This window comes from Cydia amplana, chromosome 16 (genome assembly GCF_948474715.1).
Source record: "Cydia amplana chromosome 16, ilCydAmpl1.1, whole genome shotgun sequence".
NCBI lineage: Eukaryota > Metazoa > Arthropoda > Insecta > Lepidoptera > Tortricidae > Cydia > Cydia amplana.
In genome coordinates this window covers 16733986-16742610 of record NC_086084.1, presented here as the reverse complement: position 1 = coordinate 16742610, position 8625 = coordinate 16733986, and positions in this window count along the sequence as shown.

Below are 8625 nucleotides of genomic sequence, written 5' to 3'. Positions count from 1 at the left end.
TGCGCGATCCTCCCGATCCGCTAACACCGCCGACCCGCCCGGAGAAATGGATCTGCAATTGGGTTTCACAGAAGCCCAATGCACAATCCTTCCAGACAGCTAGGCAATGTTAGAAAAGCAGAAGGCTCCCCAATCCGGCAACCACCCACATCCACGACGCGTCAGGGAGCCCACAGCCTCCTCCAGCGCCTACGGGGGGAGGTCCCCAGACGTCCGCGCGCGAAACAGTGACTTGATTGACACTACACAGCTCCTCCTCTCTGCTCGTCCACTGCGCCGTCTGCTTATTCAGAGGGACGCGTGGAGAGCCATTCTCGGGCACAAAGCCCCCCAAATCCCCCCCCTAGTGTTTGGTTCGCGGGACTACGTACGTCCTACCCCAGCACGACAACGGGCCGGGGCATTCCCCTATCCACCACCTGGGGACGCGCCACGTCGGGGTTCACCTCCCCGCCCACTCGGACACCCGAGCAGGTCCGTGGAACCTTTTTTTTTTTTTTTTTTTTTTTTTTTTTTCGTTGGAAAAATGCTTTATGCATACCCGCACACCCGGGGGAGGAAATGCGGGTTATGTGGGACTCGGCAAAGGTGCCGCTACCCACTAAAAAACCAACGGTATGCCTGCACGCCACCAGTGGGGCGTGGCCACGGGTTCTCTGGAGTACGCAACCGCAACCACGCCGGCGCCGCCCGCCTATGCAGCGGGCCCTTCTCTTGAGGAACTTCTACCCCTGCCTCCTCAGAAGGCGCGTGGGCATACCACGCGCGCCCTCTCTGCGAGGCCTATGTAATGGGCAGCGACGCCCCCGCGCCGCTGCCCAGACCTCGCTAGGTGGGGGGGAGGAGATGGGCATACGCTCTCCTCCGGGCCCCTGTGCGCTTGCGGCGGATCGGGTGCGAGGCTGGGTTGGCCTCCCTTTCCCTCTCCGCTGCCTCCTTCTGCGACATTACATCCTCGCAGAAGGAGAGGACCGCTTTCCACGACCTCTCGTCGGCAACCATAGCCTTAACTACGGCTGGCAAGGAGAGGTCGTTCCCCACCACTGCCGCGAGTTCGCGGCGCTGCCCCTCCCAGGCTGGGCATTCCTCCAGGGTATGCTGCGCCGTGTCCTCGCCGCAGCCACACTGGTGGCACTCCGCCGTCTCCTCCCGTCTTGCGTACCGGTGCAGGTAGCTCCCGAAACAGCCATGCCCCGTGAGCACCTGCACCAGCCGGAATGTTAGCGAGCCCCGCTCTCTCTCCAGCCAGTCTTGTAGGACCGGCCGGACCGCCTCGACAGTCCGGTGCCCTTCCTCGCGTCCAGCCAGTTGCTCCTCCCATTGGAGGACAATGGACTGCCGGACGAGGAGCTTTTGCGCCTCTACCTCCCTAGGCGCAGGATGGAACTCCCGCAGCCGGAGCTCCCTGCGCCACTCGTATAGAGACGCTTGGGCCTCCGCCTCCAGATCCCACGGAGGCGTTCCCGCCAGCAAGCACGCCGCATCATATGAGGTGGTGCGGTAGCCGCGTACGACGCTGATGGCCATCGCCCTCTGAGCCTTTCTCAGCAGGGCGACATTTCGGGCCGCCAGATTCACCGCCCAGATCGGCGCCCCGTACAGGGCCATCGATCGCACCACCCCCATATATAGACGGCGGCTCGCCACCTCCGGCCCCCCGATGTTGGGCATCAGCCTCTTCAGTGCGGCCGAAGCTGCCATTAGTCGGGGGGTCAGGCGGGCAAAGTGCTCGCGGAAGCTCCATCGGGAATCGAGGACAAGTCCAAGATATCTCATATTGGACTTTACCTCGATTCGGGTGCCACCAACGACGATGCTGGATCCTACAGGCGGCGCCTTCCGGGCTGCGTGGAAGCAGAGCGCCTCGGACTTGTGTAGCGCCACCTCCAGACCCAGCATCGTTATACGTCTCACCACCTGTGCCACCGTCACGGTGGCGAGGCGTGCTGCTTCCCGGTACGAGGTCCCCCGGGACGTGACCAGCGTGTCATCTGCGTAGCAGGTCACACTTGACCCCGGGAGAAGCTCCCCCCGCAGCACCCAGTCGTACCCAATGTTCCACAGGAGCGGCCCTAAGACCGAGCCCTGTGGAACACCGCACGATGTCTCCCACCTTATAAGCCCGCCACCCCGGACCGGATACTCCACACACCGCTCCGAGAGGTAGGCCCCGACTATTTGGCACAAATAGGGAGGCACTTTGTGGTATTTTAGCGCCTCCCTAATGCACGACCACGGCAGGGTGTTAAAGGCATTGGCGATATCCAAGGACACCGCCAGGAGAACCCCACCGTGGTCAACCGCCTCATCCGAGAGGGCTTTGATGCGTGCGACCGCATCCACGGTCGACCTGCCTTCCCGGAATCCAAACTGCTGCTCGGACAAGTCGGGTCCCACACCTCGGAGGTGCTCGACGAGGCGACAGCAGATGATGCGCTCGAAGAGCTTGTCAGCCTCGTCGAGCAATACGATCGGACGGTAGGCTGATGGAGATTCCGCGGGACGCCCATCCTTTTTTAGGAGGACGAGCCGGCCGGTTTTCCATATGGTCGGAAATTGGCCGGACTGTAGACAGGCGTCCAGTAGCCCGCGGAATCTCTCCCCTAGGGACCGCAGCGCCAGAGCCAGGACGCGTCCTGGGATCCCATCTGGACCCGGTGCCGTGTTTTTGGCTTTTAGCCTCCGCACGGCTGCGTCTAGCTCTGCCTCCGTTACCGGAGGCACCCCGACTTCCGCACCCTCGAACCCTGCGAGCTGATGGGGAGGTGCCATTTCTGGGGGCTGGTGTTCCGGTCTGTTCGGAAACAAGTTGGAAACAACAACCCCCAGTAGTCGAGGCTCGAGACTCTCTGTCAAGGGGGGGGCCCAAGGGCGTAATTTACCCCTGACCGTCTTGTACGGCCTCCCCCATGGGTCTCGGTTTAGAGTCTCGAGAAGCTCCGCTCTGGCGCTCGCCTTTGCCTCGCAGATGGAGAGCTGCAGCGCCTTGACCGCCTCCCTGTAGGCACTGTACAGCCGCGTCTCCTCTTCAACGTCTCGGTGTCTGCGTCGACGGGACCGTGTGTACTGGCGTCTCGCCCTGTTGGAGCGGGATCGGAGTTCTTCGATTTCTCGCGACCACCAGTACACTTGACGCTTCGGAGGCCGTGGCTTGGCTCGCGACATGCCTGCGTCACAGACTTGTGACATGGCTTCGCGGAACCAGGCTGCCTCCTCCTCGGTCTCCACAGGCCCAGGAGATGTTGTCCAGGCCTGGACGAGGGACGCTATCTCCACCGCTTCGCGATCCAGGCTGTTCAGGGCCCAACGAGGGTAAGGGGTCGCAGCACGGCCATTCGGACGACGATCCGTGTCTGTCGTGCCTCCGGAGGACGTGGAGACATCAAACCGGATGTACAAATGGTCTGATAATGTCTCCACCGTCTCCAGTACTCTCCAGCCACGGACGCGGGTCGCGAGTGCCGGGGTCGCGAACGTCACGTCCACTATGGATTCTCCCTGCCAGCGCACGCAGGTGCTGGCCGACCCTCGGTTCAGAACCGACATTCCGGTCATCGTCGCCCATTCCTCTAGAAGGTCTCCGCGAATGTCGGTTGCGGGACAGCCCCAGGCCATGGATTTGGCGTTTAAGTCACCTGCGACAACTACCTGGCGCGGTTGGGTCTGCCCAACGAGAGCCGCCAGCTGGCCGAGGAAGGCTTCGAACTCGGAGACTCTTCTGTTGGGGGAGAAATATACCCCGATCAGGGTAATTTCGCCCCAGAGGAACCGTGGAACCTAACCTAACCTTTTTTTTTTTTTTTTTTTTTTTTTTTTTTTTTTTTTTTTTTTTTTTTTTTTTTTTTTCGTTGGAAAAATGCTTTATGCATACCCGCACACCCGGGGGAGGAAATGCGGGTTATGTGGGACTCGGCAAAGGTGCCGCTACCCACTAAAAAACCAACGGTATGCCTGCACGCCACCAGTGGGGCGTGGCCACGGGTTCTCTGGAGTACGCAACCGCAACCACGCCGGCGCCGCCCGCCTATGCAGCGGGCCCTTCTCTTGAGGAACTTCTACCCCTGCCTCCTCAGAAGGCGCGTGGGCATACCACGCGCGCCCTCTCTGCGAGGCCTATGTAATGGGCAGCGACGCCCCCGCGCCGCTGCCCAGACCTCGCTAGGTGGGGGGGAGGAGATGGGCATACGCTCTCCTCCGGGCCCCTGTGCGCTTGCGGCGGATCGGGTGCGAGGCTGGGTTGGCCTCCCTTTCCCTCTCCGCTGCCTCCTTCTGCGACATTACATCCTCGCAGAAGGAGAGGACCGCTTTCCACGACCTCTCGTCGGCAACCATAGCCTTAACTACGGCTGGCAAGGAGAGGTCGTTCCCCACCACTGCCGCGAGTTCGCGGCGCTGCCCCTCCCAGGCTGGGCATTCCTCCAGGGTATGCTGCGCCGTGTCCTCGCCGCAGCCACACTGGTGGCACTCCGCCGTCTCCTCCCGTCTTGCGTACCGGTGCAGGTAGCTCCCGAAACAGCCATGCCCCGTGAGCACCTGCACCAGCCGGAATGTTAGCGAGCCCCGCTCTCTCTCCAGCCAGTCTTGTAGGACCGGCCGGACCGCCTCGACAGTCCGGTGCCCTTCCTCGCGTCCAGCCAGTTGCTCCTCCCATTGGAGGACAATGGACTGCCGGACGAGGAGCTTTTGCGCCTCTACCTCCCTAGGCGCAGGATGGAACTCCCGCAGCCGGAGCTCCCTGCGCCACTCGTATAGAGACGCTTGGGCCTCCGCCTCCAGATCCCACGGAGGCGTTCCCGCCAGCAAGCACGCCGCATCATATGAGGTGGTGCGGTAGCCGCGTACGACGCTGATGGCCATCGCCCTCTGAGCCTTTCTCAGCAGGGCGACATTTCGGGCCGCCAGATTCACCGCCCAGATCGGCGCCCCGTACAGGGCCATCGATCGCACCACCCCCATATATAGACGGCGGCTCGCCACCTCCGGCCCCCCGATGTTGGGCATCAGCCTCTTCAGTGCGGCCGAAGCTGCCATTAGTCGGGGGGTCAGGCGGGCAAAGTGCTCGCGGAAGCTCCATCGGGAATCGAGGACAAGTCCAAGATATCTCATATTGGACTTTACCTCGATTCGGGTGCCACCAACGACGATGCTGGATCCTACAGGCGGCGCCTTCCGGGCTGCGTGGAAGCAGAGCGCCTCGGACTTGTGTAGCGCCACCTCCAGACCCAGCATCGTTATACGTCTCACCACCTGTGCCACCGTCACGGTGGCGAGGCGTGCTGCTTCCCGGTACGAGGTCCCCCGGGACGTGACCAGCGTGTCATCTGCGTAGCAGGTCACACTTGACCCCGGGAGAAGCTCCCCCCGCAGCACCCAGTCGTACCCAATGTTCCACAGGAGCGGCCCTAAGACCGAGCCCTGTGGAACACCGCACGATGTCTCCCACCTTATAAGCCCGCCACCCCGGACCGGATACTCCACACACCGCTCCGAGAGGTAGGCCCCGACTATTTGGCACAAATAGGGAGGCACTTTGTGGTATTTTAGCGCCTCCCTAATGCACGACCACGGCAGGGTGTTAAAGGCATTGGCGATATCCAAGGACACCGCCAGGAGAACCCCACCGTGGTCAACCGCCTCATCCGAGAGGGCTTTGATGCGTGCGACCGCATCCACGGTCGACCTGCCTTCCCGGAATCCAAACTGCTGCTCGGACAAGTCGGGTCCCACACCTCGGAGGTGCTCGACGAGGCGACAGCAGATGATGCGCTCGAAGAGCTTGTCAGCCTCGTCGAGCAATACGATCGGACGGTAGGCTGATGGAGATTCCGCGGGACGCCCATCCTTTTTTAGGAGGACGAGCCGGCCGGTTTTCCATATGGTCGGAAATTGGCCGGACTGTAGACAGGCGTCCAGTAGCCCGCGGAATCTCTCCCCTAGGGACCGCAGCGCCAGAGCCAGGACGCGTCCTGGGATCCCATCTGGACCCGGTGCCGTGTTTTTGGCTTTTAGCCTCCGCACGGCTGCGTCTAGCTCTGCCTCCGTTACCGGAGGCACCCCGACTTCCGCACCCTCGAACCCTGCGAGCTGATGGGGAGGTGCCATTTCTGGGGGCTGGTGTTCCGGTCTGTTCGGAAACAAGTTGGAAACAACCACCCCCAGTAGTCGAGGCTCGAGACTCTCTGTCAAGGGGGGGGCCCAAGGGCGTAATTTACCCCTGACCGTCTTGTACGGCCTCCCCCATGGGTCTCGGTTTAGAGTCTCGAGAAGCTCCGCTCTGGCGCTCGCCTTTGCCTCGCAGATGGAGAGCTGCAGCGCCTTGACCGCCTCCCTGTAGGCACTGTACAGCCGCGTCTCCTCTTCAACGTCTCGGTGTCTGCGTCGACGGGACCGTGTGTACTGGCGTCTCGCCCTGTTGGAGCGGGATCGGAGTTCTTCGATTTCTCGCGACCACCAGTACACTTGACGCTTCGGAGGCCGTGGCTTGGCTCGCGACATGCCTGCGTCACAGACTTGTGACATGGCTTCGCGGAACCAGGCTGCCTCCTCCTCGGTCTCCACAGGCCCAGGAGATGTTGTCCAGGCCTGGACGAGGGACGCTATCTCCACCGCTTCGCGATCCAGGCTGTTCAGGGCCCAACGAGGGTAAGGGGTCGCAGCACGGCCATTCGGACGACGATCCGTGTCTGTCGTGCCTCCGGAGGACGTGGAGACATCAAACCGGATGTACAAATGGTCTGATAATGTCTCCACCGTCTCCAGTACTCTCCAGCCACGGACGCGGGTCGCGAGTGCCGGGGTCGCGAACGTCACGTCCACTATGGATTCTCCCTGCCAGCGCACGCAGGTGCTGGCCGACCCTCGGTTCAGAACCGACATTCCGGTCATCGTCGCCCATTCCTCTAGAAGGTCTCCGCGAATGTCGGTTGCGGGACAGCCCCAGGCCATGGATTTGGCGTTTAAGTCACCTGCGACAACTACCTGGCGCGGTTGGGTCTGCCCAACGAGAGCCGCCAGCTGGCCGAGGAAGGCTTCGAACTCGGAGACTCTTCTGTTGGGGGAGAAATATACCCCGATCAGGGTAATTTCGCCCCAGAGGACAGCCACATAGCCTCGACCCCTCGACAACGTGGAGGGGGGCGGTATACCCTCTACCCCTGCTTTTGTTATAATGGCCACCAAGCCATCCAGGTCCGCAGCCCAGTTGTGGCTGGGGGGGACGTAGTACGGCTCGGCGACCACGGCAGCATCTATCGACCACTGCGCCATGGACTGCAGGAGGAGATCTTGCGCCCCGGCGCAGTGGTTTATGTTCGCCTGGAGGATCCGATTAGTTGACCTCGTCATTTGGCGCATTGCTAATCGGGCCCTCTTGTGCAGCCAGAGGCGCCGCCACTCCAGGGGTGCCTGATTTGTTGGTCACCTTCCGGGACATGCGTTTTGGGGCTTTAGCCCCCATCGCGCAGGTACTGCTGCCGGCACTGTGGTCAGCAGATTTGCCCGCTGCAGTGCACAGAGTGCAGTGGGGCGCGGCGGTGCAGTCCCTGGCCCGGTGACCAGATTGACCGCATCGGTAGCACTGGTCACTGCGGTCGATTTCTGAGGTGCACCCCTTCCTAACATGGCCAGGCACCAGGCAGCGGAAGCACCTCAGGGGTCGGGACTCCAGCAGCTTCACGTTTGCCGAAGCCCAACCGACGAGGAGTCGCCCCTCAGCCACTTTCTTGGCGGCTGCTACGGGGCAGCGAGCCCACGCTGTGCCCAGGCCTGTTGGCGCGCGGGAGATCCGGCCAACTTTCACTGCCTCTAGGGCACACCCTCCAACTTTCGCCACGGCAGCGGCGAGCTCTTCCTCTGTAACCGAGTCATCCAGGCCGGAAATGCGCATCTCCGCGCATTTTACCGGCCTAGAGATGCGGACGTCGGCCACATTAAGCGTCTCCCTCAACTTGGCAGCAAGAGAGTCTGCTTGGTTGCCGCTGGTGGTGTCTGGGCCTGGGATCTCCAGGATTGCCGCCCCTGTCACTGCCCTACGGAACCTTAGACCGGTGATACCGAGCCCATCCAGGGAAATTTTGGACTTGGCCTCCGTGATCAACGTTCCGTAGGTAACGCCCCTCTCTTCTGCTCCCGTCTCCAGGGTGAGGACTACGGCGGCTGACCGCGGGGTGCGCAGTAGCGCCTTGGTCTTATTGCGACCCTTCCCTTCTTGCGCTTTCCGCGGTGCCGCCGGCTGTTGCGGCTTCGCAGTCGTCGCTGCTCCAACGGGAGACTTCTTTTTGTTCTTCTTACCCCGCTTGACCACAGTCGTCCATTCCTCTTCCGAGGCAGGCACTGTTGTCTGCAGCCGAGGCTGCCGGACTTGGGAAGCGGGGCCAGGAACACTCGTAGGACGCTTTTTGGGCCCCTCCTTCTTTTTATTCTTTTTCGCAGCCCGCTTCGCACCCGCTGGGTTGGTAGGAGCTGGAGTGTGACCGGGGGGAGAGCTTCCTGCTTTGGAAGGTGTGGGAGCAGACGACACCTGAGTAGGTTGCTGTGGGAGCAGTTTCTCCTCCAGGGCGCTCAACCTTGTACCCATCATTTCAGTCACCTTGGCCACGATATTGCGCTCTAAGTCACCTTGCTCCC